The following is a 12892-nucleotide window of genomic DNA, read 5'->3' as shown; positions in this document are numbered from 1 at the left end:
CACAGGCCTTTGTTCTGACCTCTGGGAGCGGTACCCACTCCCCAGCATAAGGCCAGATCTCTGTCTTAGAGGCAACCGCTCTGGAAAGCCCGCCAAGGCGCAGTTGTCATAGCAGGGATGCCTGGGTGATCCATCTCAGGCTTGAGTAGCTCATCCAGTTCTATTTCTGTTGCATACATGTCATTATCATAAATGTTTATTTCTGAATATCAAAATCCATAAAACACCACAGATTAAAAATGGAAATATTCAATTAACCACTGTGCAAAATCAGCCAATCATGGCTCACACTAGATCGTAGCCTACATTATTGAATATAAAGAGAGGACACAAATCATAAGGCAAAATCCAAATTGAACCAGGCGGGCCTTTAAAAATACAGTTAAAAGTGCTAGGGCCACAAAAGCCACATCAAAGACTTCAATGCTGCGTTTCACGTTTGCGGAGAAGCCAGGCAACATGCAGAAACATGGTCATTCCAACCACAATCATCTCTCTTGTATCAAAGCGTAAAATGTGAAGTGCGGGCGCTTATTGCCTGAAAAACAAGACATTGCTCAATAGTTTTAGCCAATGCTTACGTGGTTTAGCCAGGACAAAAAAAGGCAAAATGGTGAAGTTTCTCCACAGCATAGTAGAGTGGACACTTACTCGAACTGCAATACTTCTCACCCCAAACTATACAAAAACTGTTTACCAGCAGGACACCACACCTCCATTTCAAGTAGAGTTGTAATGGGGTAATGCCAGGCAGAGAGTCAAAGACCAGTTCATAAACAGGACTGATCTCTGTTGAGAGAATTGAGAGAGAGACGCCTCTTGGAGAGTGCTATCTTGGTACTAACCACCTTGATTGCCCTCTCAAGCATTCAGTCAATGGAAGTGAGTTTGGGTGTAGGAGTATTCGAGGAGGCTCCAGCCAGAGGTACTTTTTCCCTATCTGTCAACCAGGAAGCAAACAAACAGTGCCACTAAGCAAAGAGGGGCAAAGAGAGTTGGCCCAGCCCAGCCTCTTCCGGGCTATCTTCTTCCGGGCACACGCCTGGCACGTCCCGAGTGCGGCCTAGGAAAAGGCATTCAGAACCGCTGTCCATTCAGGTGCCCTGCCTCCAAAAAGGACTGAAGCAATGGGGATGAAGTCCCACCCCAAGTGAGTGGCGAGCCCAGGCAGCACAGTGGGTTTATCCTGCGCCACAGTCAGGAGAAGATGCTTCGTAGCGCTCTCCATTCAGGTACCCTGCCTCCAAAGAGGACTCCCATCCCAGGTGAATGGAGAGTATAGGCAGCACAAGCAGCAGTAAAGAGCATCCCGCACAATAGTCAGAAGAAGCGCTGTCCATTCAAGTGCCTCGTCTTTAAGAAGGAGTGAAGCCTGAGGGATGAAGTCCAACCCAGGTGAGTGGCGAGTGCAGGCCTCTTCCTTTAATAAGCTAAAATTACACATTCCAGAATGTAAAAAAATCTACTAAGTCAGACTTACACACTCACGCCTTAAATGGCAGGCCTGAAATCATGAGCAGCTTACTAGGATACCAGAGCATACAGAAGATGATCTTTAAATGTCCTCCTCCATAAAGGCCCTTGTTCCATTCACCACCCAGCCAAAACTGGACTTCAAAATTGCTCGCCCTTGAACATGGAGCCCAATGGACTTTATATCTACCTGACAGAACTATGAGCAATATGATGTTTGATAGTATAGTATTTTATGCTAATCTGTGAAACTTCTGCTTCAAGGATTAAACAGAACGGGCCTTATAAAAACACCAATCACAATTAATGCTCATAAAATAACACAATTATTGAAATGTCTTTGTCAAACAGATGTTTCACCACTGAAGTGGATGGATGGGTCACAGAAAAAATGACCTAGGACATGAGCCTGAAAATTTAACTTCTGGAGCATCAAAAGGCTTACATTTCAGAGACCATAACTTTACTGATGTCTGAAGGGCACTGCACCTATCACATTTGCGACATCTTAAATAAAAAATATATAATTACCGATGTCTCAATCAAAACTGGAAATTGAATGGCACATAGAGTTTTATGTAAACATAACAATAAGCATGAGCCCTATCATAACATAAATATTTCTACTTCCTACATATTCAGTCCAATGCACCCTACAGGACAATTATGTGATAAAAAAATCAGAGCAAAACCAAAAAACAACTCCTCCCAACCAATTTCAGCAGGTCAAACTAGATGGAAATTTACCAGCTGATATTTCTCATTGTAATGCTGATGTCATAGTTAGTTACATTTATTGCATCTGATAAATAATGATACCCAGGGAAACAATCATTTTGGGTGCAACAAAAATCAAGCAATTTCCGAGGCTCTCATAATTGAGGGTACTAGGGGCCAGATGTAGCAAGGCATTAGCGCCTCGCAAACGGCGAAAAACGCCGTTTGCGAGGCGCTAATGCCTGTGCGCGATGCAGAAACACATTTTGCGAGTCGGAACCGACTCGCAAAATGTGTTTCCGACTTGCAAATAGGAAGGGGTGTTCCCTTCCTATTTGCAACTCGCACCGCGATGTAAGTTGATTTGTGACCGCAAAAGCGGTCACAAATCAACTCGCAGTTACCATCCACTTGAAGTGGATGGTAACTCATTCGCAAACGGGAAGGGGTCCCCATGGGACCCCTTCCCCTTTGTGAATGATCACAAAAATAATTTTTCAGAGCAGGCAGTGGTCCAATGGACCACTACCTGCCCTGAAAAATACCGAAACAAAAGGTTTCGGTTTATTTTTCAAAGTGCAGCTCGTTTTCCTTTAAGGAAAACGGGTTGCACTTTGAAAAAAAAAACCTGCTTTATTGAAAAGCAGTCGCAAACATGGAGGTCTGCTGACGACAGCAGGCCTCCATGTTTGCGAGTGCCCATAGTCGGTATGGGGCCGCAATTTGCGACCCACCTCATTAATATTAATGAGGTGGGTCATTGCGACCCCATACCGACTCGCAGAAGGTGTCTGAGACACCTTTCTGCATGTGGTTTTGCGAGTTGCAATTTGCGAGTCTCTATGACTCGCAAATTGCAACTCGTAAAACCATACTTACCTACATCTGGCCCTAGGTTCCTAATTGAACATTATTTAAGATCTGTTTAGGCCAGTATTAACTGAATCATAAATACAATAATATAAAAATAAAATATCCTCCTGTGGTTTCTGTTTTTCCATGTAAGAGGATATTGCATCAGAAGAATAACCCCACCCTCAGTCTCCAACTTACGTTGTTTCTGTCATTGGTTGAAATCCCAGTTTAAATGTCATGTGCATCCATATAGGTTGATGCATGAATAAAATTAAGGCACGACTCTCTCCACACACAATTGGACATCTACATACAGGCTGGTTTAGCTTAGGATCAGCTCTGTTCTCCATGCATACAGTTCCAATCAGGCTTCAATAGTTCTCCTTAAATCACCTTTTCATCAGATACACAGAGTAACTCATGTTTTTCAATAATCCTTGTAGTCAGGATTTGGAAGTAGACTTTTATAGATCTTAACCAAATGAGGCTGCCCGCGTCTGGCAGTCCTACTACTTCCTTCCACTCCCTCTGTAAATGGAGAGCTTATGACTGGACCAGGTCTTTGCCAGTAGCAGCTTCAGTAATAGTTCATGACTGATATCTTGGAACCCAGGAACCAACAAGAAGGGCAACAAAAGGTTACAAAGGTTACAGTAGTCTTTATTTCAAACTCTGCCCCTTCCTCATAGTCAACATATAGATTTTACGAAGCCCACACAACTGCTCAATGGGATGTTGTTGAGACTACTGAGTCCTTACATCAGACTGAAGTGAATCCAACTGCTTTGCCATCCCAGCTTCTTCTGCACATTAAAGCTTTTCTACCTGTATGTATCATTTCAGATTTTTCCACCTGTTCTTTACAGATGCGCTCATTATTGAACCTGATACCCAGACTGTCAAAAGCAGTTACTCCTTCTAATACGGTGGCATTAAACCATACTTGACATCTTACTGCTTTCCTTTTGTCTAATATTATGACTCATGTATAATGAGATCAGTAGCCCATTTGTGTGCAAGATAAAGGATTTAATTGCCTGAAAAAAATAAAAGAGGAATCAGGTGACATGCCAAGGGAGGACCATCATGCTGGATCAAAGTCAGTAAATGGACCTCCTCATAAATACAGAAAATGCTAAACATATTTACTAACACTCATCCCTCATGCCATCCCAGTGCTATAGTGAAATGTTTTTTTGTCCTTCGAATGTGGACATCCACAATTGCTTGTGTGTAAGAGCTTAATGGTCATGAGATTATAGATAAATGAAAGACTTGCTCAGCCTTCTTTGCACCACTTACAACCAAAGCCTGCAAATGTATACATGTTGTTTTATTCTGTCAATTGGTCGGTCGGCGCTACTTTGTCAAATATGTTGGCCAACTAATCTACTAAGGAAATAAAACAAAAGTGATACCGTTTTGGTCTCTTACACTGCTGAGATGAGACAACAATGCACTTAGAGCTGCAAGTAGGGTAGAAAGCAGAGTGTGGATATTCACTGTTCACATCATGCAGTTTGCTCCTTCTTGGGTAACTAGAGATGCCAATTCTAAGAGTGCCACAAATTTAGTACCAAAATATTTCACAGAAGAAGACAAATACTGCGATTTTGAACTTCTCCTTGGCTCACTAGACCCGCTGTTGTGAGTTCTCTACATCGCTCCCACAATGCATCACACTATAGACACTCCAAACACCAATATAAAGAGTATTAATATACATTTTTGTATTGCTGATTCAACTAGTAAATAAAGTTCACCTGGGAAATCAATCACTTTTCAACCACACAGGTTTATAGTACTTTCTATTCACTGCAGTGGACCAACCATTTGAGCACATTTTGAATGCTCTGGATATAACTGTCTTCAGCTTTTAGAAAATATGTTCCTTGAATATTAAGAAGAAAATGTGTTTCTGGTGTGATAGGGAATGTGATATAGATAACAACAGAAGTCAAAGACAAAAATGAAGAGATGTCAGCATTGGGGTCATCTTGGGACATAATGACACACACTAATGTAAGTGTGTGTCACTGGCCCAGCATTTACCCAAACCCTTCCAAATAGATAAAATCCTATCTTCTTTCTCAAACTCAAAGTAGTGATATAACCGAATCTAAGAGTTGAATTCTGTAATTTGCTTATATGGGTCTAATAATGAGTGGAATGGTTTTAATTTAAAAAAAAATGTTTTAAAGTTAATATTCGTAAAAATGTTTCAATCCCAATATGTACTACGAAACATGTTATCTGCAGGTTTAAGATCATACAGCACTTTTGGAAGTCAAATGTATCATGGAAAGAACTCTTGCATTTTGAGTGGAAATTAATTGGAAAACCAAAGCAACATATATGATGAAGAAAACTTGTCTGTATATATGCAAGAAACTCTGAGCTAATAATTATTGTTCCTGTTTGATAATAACGTTTGTAAGAATACAAATATTAAAAACATTTCTTTAAAAAAATGTCAAACACCAAGGTGATAGATGGAATGCTTGAATTAATCTCGACCACTGGCAATCACTTGGCCTGCATCTTAAGCCATTGTTTTTTGCTCACCATGCCACCTCAGTTTGGACCCAGCCATATGCAAATCAGTATTGACCCCGTTCTTCATGGCAACAGTTCTTCTCCAACTGCAAGGGCAGGTCTTCCATGAACTGGAGAAGCAACCTAAAACAAGTTTTGCCCTAGTTTGGACTCTTCCCCTAGGTATATTGTGGCTCCAGTGGCACGGTGAGACGGAGACCCTCATCTTGGCATACCCAGCACACTTTGGGCAGCAAATGAAAAAACTTCAAGGTGATGGATGGAATGCTTGAATAGCTCAAAATACATATTGTCATGCCCTCCCATCCCCCTTGAAATAACACAACTAAATTATTGGACCCTGGTATTTAACTATTCAAAGAAAGATACCGTTTTTGTGTCTTCCCTTTATGAATCAATCAATTCAGGAATTGTAGCCACAGCAGATGCCACTTGGATCTTCATGGCCTAAATTCTTGCTTATGTCTTACTAATTACAATTTAGTTGAATTTATATCTTCAATGAGGAAAATCTGTGCTTGGTGATCACACTGGTACTGATCACTACAGAGATGTGGTCAAAACATTGCCCTATTGAATAATCCATTTTGAGACTCTACTTTCATAACTTGAACCACACCCATCTCAACAAATGTTGTGTGCCCGTAACTAAACACTACAAGCTCCCGTTATGGTTTGGTGGGCAGGAGTATTGAGGTGATCTTTATTTTCAAAGGTTTATCACATTGTGCACTAAAGAACACCGACCTGCAATTACAAAAATAGAACACAACTAAGAAAAAAAGGAAAAAATAAACTGGATCATTTGCTAACAGCTAAGTAAATCTAGACTAAATTAATCATGTTAGAGCAAGGCGATGTGACTGAGAAAATCTGGAAAAAACTATTCAAGAGATATTTGACAAGGATGGATGGAGTTGAGATTCATTCCAAGGGTTCACGCTGGAGAATGGAATGAAATGTGATAAAAGCACCAAATAAATGGAGGATAAACAGGAGCATAGTAATTTGCTATTATAATTTTATACTCTTCACCATCTGTTGACAAACAATTTCCTTGAAAACATATACTTTTCTTTGCAAAACCTAGAATCATTTGACCAGGCAGTCTACAGCTAACACAAAGATTCATATATATGGACAATTATACAACAGTAATGATACAGATTCACTTGAAGATGCTATTATAGTTTGATTGAAAGTCAGAGAGGGTCAGTGCAAACCCAATCACATGCTCCCTTCCTTCAGCGGGTTTGCTATGGAATCAAATGTTTTTATAGTGGGGAATCATGCAAGGAACAACAGTGCTTGTGAGGGGTTAATTCATTGATATACTACAGAAAATCCAAGTCATATTAGGCATATACTTCTTAATATGTTTTCCTTAAAAGTGGTCTGGCAGACTGTCCATATATGTAAAAGTGTTGGAAGTGGTTGTTTGTGCAAAAGAAATGAATGTTAACATACAGTATTTAATAAAGGCATCCAAGCGAGGGGTCACTTCCTTAAGAAAAGAGGACTGCATCACGATACCTAGTTAACCTTAGAAAAATTCTTAAAAGATGTACAACTAAATGCCTTCAATATGAATATATCTCCCACATACAGTCACAGTATACATATCCCACATTCAATTAGAAAACATGTAAACGTATAATTTAAGCTTCAACCATACTAATGTATTATTCCTACCTGTCCATTTCCTGTGAACATTCAAACAGGGTCTTCTTCCAAAGATGACTGTAATGTATCAGAACGCAGTAAAAATCCTCAAGGGATTCAGTAATGGAGTATGAGATGTTGTATAAATAACTGGGAATTCAAATGATTCTCACTTGCTCCTGTTGTGCTGCCAGGCGCAATGAACAGCCAGACAGCTCTAGAACCCTCATGGACAGTCATGGCAACACAATCAGCAAATGACAAGGTTACTGCATCTTAGTAGAACATTGGAATGTTGGGAGCTCCATTGAAAACAATTAAGTTTTCCAGGCTTCTAATGGCAGGTAGAAGCCCAGAGCACCAACACTCCAATGTTTTTGTTCACAGCTGTTGCTGTGAACAACAGCCTCATAGAGTCCGAGGAGAATGAAATCCGCTCGGGCCCTGAGTGAGGCCTTTGGGTAATTTATTAGAAAGTTCTGCCCTCTAGTGGCAGAATGTACTAGTAGCCTTATAGCCCTTCCTAGCTTGGTTATACCAGCATTAAAGTCCTGCACCCTTTTTAAAGAACCTCGCCTTCGGCTAGGGCTTTTAACGCTGGAGCGGGCCTTTAATGGCTGGTATAGCCTGCTACAGTGGGCTATGAGGCTATAACTGAATGTGGGTGTGTGCATATAATCTTCAGTCGCCTGCCACAGGTTTCAGGTCACCACAATTTCAGTTAATAGTTAAGGAGTTACATTTGGTCATTCAAAATGTGTTAAATGAGCACATAGAGCTATATGATTAAAAACATGTTACCATGTTTGCATCAAATGAAGGCAATTAATATCGTTTAACTATCACATTTCCATATAATTCAGTTCTTACCTAAAACATACAAACACCAGTTTGCTCAGTAATATTGGGATGCCATTAATAAGGTGCAGCATGATTAACATCTTTGTGTTGTTATTTTTGGGGGTGTTTTCTGTGAGAACCAGACTAATTTAGGTGTTAGAGCGCATTATACAGAGGCATTATTTACTTTCAGTCCCAGGAGGTGCCCTTAGTCTTCACTAATATTGTGGGTTTACTCTACTGAAAGAGTTGAAGACGGCTGATTTTGTAAATCTACAGATGTGGGTTATTATGAACACATATATTGTCTGAGGTGACATATATGGTGAGACATAGTGATATGGCAACAGAAACCAATCAGACCTTCAATTCCCTGCATCACCGGACTAGAATGTAATGCCATGCATATTTGGCTTCCCTCAATTGCTCCAGGTGCTTAATCCTCGCTGCGTGGCAATTGTCAGGGCTCTACTTTGATCTCAGTGCCTGATCTTTTAAAGTGCTCCAGCAAGTGTGAGGCAGGCCTAGAGAAGAGTTTTCTCTGGTTCCATGGTAGCTAGTTCTGGGTCAATGAAACTCCTACTAAGAAAAGTAGTGAAAGAGGCAAATTCCAGTCAATTTTCATTAGCATTAGGAACTAACCCAGCACAGAGCAGCTGAGACCCCTGGCGTGCCGCTTGTGACCTCTGGAAATGCCTTTGCAACTCATGGCCTCAGAGGTGGCAAAATCAGTGCCAAGAACACAATTGTGTATTGCATTATCAGCATTAGGCTTCAACTTCCTTGTTTTCTGCTCATGTTTTTTTTATCACATTAATAACGAATAGTAGCCTATCATTCACTAATACTGTAATTAAATGTGGAGCAGAAGGATCTAGATTGGGACCTTCTCTAACATTTTAGCTATGTAAAATACAAAGCGTTTAAATGCATATTGTGAGCGAGAATCTTCGTTGGAGAGAGTTCGATGAGAGACTTTGTGTATGCGTGATCATGTTTGTATGTGGTATGAGTGAAGTGCGTGAGTGAGAGAGTCAAAGTGATAAGAGTATGAGTTAGTGAGTGAGTGAGAAACGGTGAGTAAGGGAAAGAGTGAATGGAAGAGACTGAGTAAAAATGAATGTGTGCATGTGAGTGAAAAAGAGTGAGTGTGAGTGATGGGAATGAGTGTGATTAAGTGAAAGTAAGTGAGAATGTGTTTTTGTGGTTGTAAGTCTGCTGATGGACCTGACATGATTCTTGGCTTATTGAGGCACCCATGGTAGAATGCTGGCACTGTTATACTGGGGGCACGCTGTGCATATGCATACCCACACCAAAATGCTGGCACAGGCATACTGGAGGTGAATGTTAATATGGGGCACAAATGGAAAAATGCTAGTCTAGACATACCAGAGTAAATTCTTGGCATAGGTGGAACCAGCGGTTAAATGCTGGAATATAGGAGGAGTTTCTTGGAATAAAGGTGTAACACTGTTTCATTTGTAAGAGGGTCATCCATAAGAAAATGGTGTCCACAAAATACCAGCTGTAATGTTTAACATAAGGGTCATCCATAGCACATGGATTACAGGATTTGAAAAAAATATGGCAGTGGCATATTGTATGTAATGGTTGACCAAAAGTTGCGCCCATGTCAAAATGCTGGCCCTAGCAAAGGAGGCAATCTTCGACATATGGGACCATAAACAAAGGTCAACTCATGGGGACTGTCATGTTCAATTATCTTTGCACACCATGAAATGACTTGAATATTTAACAATGCTTTAGCAAATAGAATTTGTGCTTTAAAACAGCCCATTTTTTCAAAAGTTTCTCAAGGGAGATAAACCCTACCACCTACCAGCCTCCACGTCCTAGGAAATGTCTTAGTGCAATTCCGGTAAATGTTTACCTGACATATCATGTCAGCACCCTGATATAGATATTTATATAGGCATTTGTCTGAGTTATCTTCCTATGTTAATCATGCAGTTATTGTGGAAATTCAGCAATGTTAATTATTGTGATTTAAACAGGGCTAAGGTCATGTGACATCACTTCCTGAGAATAGTCAGGGTCAAAAGTCATATGATCCTGTAATGCCCTTAACACAAAACTGCAAAATGAACAGATGATGGCCATAATGCTGAACAATGCAAACATTCACCCCCAGTAACAAAGATCTGGGTTTAATCAATTGTTTTTTTTGCCCACCACGTCACCCCAGTTTGGACCTAGCCATATGCAAATCAGTTTTGACCCCATTCCCCATTGGAACAGTCCAGCCCAAAAGGCCAGACTACGTCTTCCTTAGGCCCAGAAACAAGCATGCTGGGACCTGTTTGGGGTAACACCCCTCATCAGCAAGGCTAGCCTGAATCTCTTGGTGCCGTGAGCACTAGACCCACTTCTAGGAATACCCCTCCCTCTTAGGTTGACAAAGGCAAAAAGAACAGATGATGGACGGAATGCTGAACAATGCAAACATTCACCCCCAGTCACAAAGATCTGGGATTAATCCATCGTCTTTTGTTCAACATGCCACACAAGTTTGGACCTATCCATATGCAAATCCATCCTGGACCACAAACAAGCATCCTTAAACCAGTTTCAGTGTATTACCCCTCATCAGCCAGGCTAGCTTGAATCCACTGTCGCCGTGAGTATGGGAACCACGTCTGAGTGTGCCTTTCCCATTTAGGGCGACAAAGGCAAAAAGAACAGATGATTGATGGAATGCTGAAGAATGCAAACACTCACCCCCAGTCACAACGATCTGTGTTTAATCCATCTTTGTTTGCCCACAACAGCACCCCATTTTGGACCTAGCCATATGCAGATCAGTCTTGACCCTGTTCCCCAAAATGGGGCATGATGCCATTTCCACTACTACCTGGCACTTTTGCAAATCAAGGTGCATGCTTCAGGACACCTTTTTACATAAAGACTCTCTAAGGCAGTAACCATAAAATTCCAATGTGGGTCTAATATTACCACCTGCACACCAATAACCCATACAGTTAGAGTAAAATCAATAATGGTTGTTACGACTAGTCTGAACCAGACAAATAATTTCTTTTCTAAATCCCCTTGAATTTGAGGTCATTTTGATCCATGTACCACTACAAGGTCATCATCAAGTTGTATTATCATGCAGAGCAAAAGGGCAGAGTTCTGCAGAAGCGATGACAGAATATAGACTCAGTGAGATGGAATGAATGAAATAGAAAACATGGCTGCCAGGCAGAAAACATATAGAAATGGGAGAGAGAAGATATTTCCAGTCATAAAAACTAAAAAAATGTATTCTAAATAAGGAGTACCGGGCTACTCATCCTGAGCGTCCTAAAATCAATGTATACAAGTAGCTAAGTGCTTGAAGAAAGTGCTGACACATTCAAAATGACTTTTCCACAGATGAAGGAATCACTCATTAGGCGTTCTGAGCTTCACCCTGGAAAGTTGCATCCTATTTATTAACTCCACCCACTATAGCATATCAGCCTGTCTTCATCTTCTGGATTTTTTTTTATTTACATGAAACCCCAAAGCTTTGAGTATCAGATAAAAGACATCTTTTATTTCGGGTGGACATTTGAAAAAAGGAAAAAGAGTAGAAATGAAGAGGCTTCAAAACCATTCTGTGATAATAACAATGTCACAGGCTGTGTCATGTATTTTGTCGAGCTGATAATCTGATCTAAAGTGATCATTCATTCCTTTTATATATTCAAGGAACTACGTTCTGTGGTATCGTGGTAAGATGTCAATAAGTTGTTCCACATAATTGTGTCATGATTACAGAGGAGAGCAATGGAACTGCAGTACACGTGGATCGAGGCACTATCTGCCATACTTTTAAGAATGCATTCACCTACCTGTGTTTTTTGGGAGGCAAAAATAATGATAAAGCAGTCCAAAATGTTTTGGAAGTCATATAGTTTGCACATGGGTTGTCCATGACCAAGAGGAATCCTGAACTCACATTCAAACCTTTTTGCCTTTTTGAGCTTAAGGTGGATGGATTAATGAACAACACCAACTTTGGCGTCAAGACCTAGAGATTTTAAGGTCTCAAAGATTATTGATGAATGATCCTCTAGTATGAAAAGTGCTGATTTTTCACTTCTCACTTCTCTATTTTGGGCATAGTTTAAAAATCATAACTCCCCTGATTCTTCCATAATTGCATTGGTATGGTGTTCCAGGCACTCAAGGGCATGTTTAAAGGCTACAAGATGGGCACCTCTGACAGAATCTGGTATGAACAGGGATCAAGTATGTGTCCGTGCAGAGCAAATCGGGACGGTGGAGGAGGCATGGAAACAGTGGTAATGAAGGAACACCACTTGAGAATCTTGAGGCACAGGTAGTGGAACATTTGCCTCAGGGCCCAGAGCTTTGGTATCTGACTCAAAACAAAATATATCTTTTGGCCATGATCCTCCCTTTTTGATTTCACAGCTGATGTTTGGAGCAATGCAGTGTCTGCAGTCCACTGAATAGACACGTTACATGCACCCTGGGTAAAAAGAATGGCATTTTAATTCCAAGAAGCCATAAATGTCACATTTCTAAAACTGGTGTTTTTGTGAAGAACCCATTTGCTGTTGCTCAGAGCCATGATATGGGAAGGAGTGGTGAATGCTTTTGACCTCAAACTTCTAGAAAAATAGCAAGTGATTTTTAGATCACACATATTTCCTTACAGCCCCTAAAACAGGACACACTGTTATTGTACAACATGAGATGAACCGTAAATTTACAAACTTGGAATGTGCTGTAAATAACAGCTTTGCTGTGCCAA

The sequence above is a fragment of the Pleurodeles waltl genome, unplaced genomic scaffold, assembly GCF_031143425.1.
Source record: "Pleurodeles waltl isolate 20211129_DDA unplaced genomic scaffold, aPleWal1.hap1.20221129 scaffold_165, whole genome shotgun sequence".
NCBI lineage: Eukaryota > Metazoa > Chordata > Amphibia > Caudata > Salamandridae > Pleurodeles > Pleurodeles waltl.
This window is presented reverse-complemented; position numbering follows the sequence as displayed.